Raw genomic sequence first — 316 nt, 5'->3', positions numbered from 1 at the left:
ATTTTTAAAATTTCTAGAATGTTAAAAATTTAGGCCAGCCTATGGAATGAAGGTTAAGTCAGCAGGATCTCACATGCCAGTTGCATGGTTTGATTCCTGAACCCTTGAGAATCACAGTAGGCACATGTACTTGTACAACCTAAATCCTGAAAGAAGGGAGAAATGGAAGAACATGAATTCTGTCATGAACATTTCTCCTCTCGGATGATTTTTCACTTTCCATTTGCATCCCCCAGAAACACATGGACACTTTATAATTATTTAACAAACTTTTTCTTGTTTTAAATTGTCTGGTTCTGTTTCTCTATCAGTAAAT

The sequence above is a fragment of the Tupaia chinensis genome, unplaced genomic scaffold (assembly GCF_000334495.1).
Source record: "Tupaia chinensis unplaced genomic scaffold, TupChi_1.0 Scaffold000268_1, whole genome shotgun sequence".
Classification (NCBI taxonomy): Eukaryota; Metazoa; Chordata; class Mammalia; order Scandentia; family Tupaiidae; genus Tupaia; species Tupaia belangeri.
Note: the sequence above shows the minus strand (reverse complement) of the source record.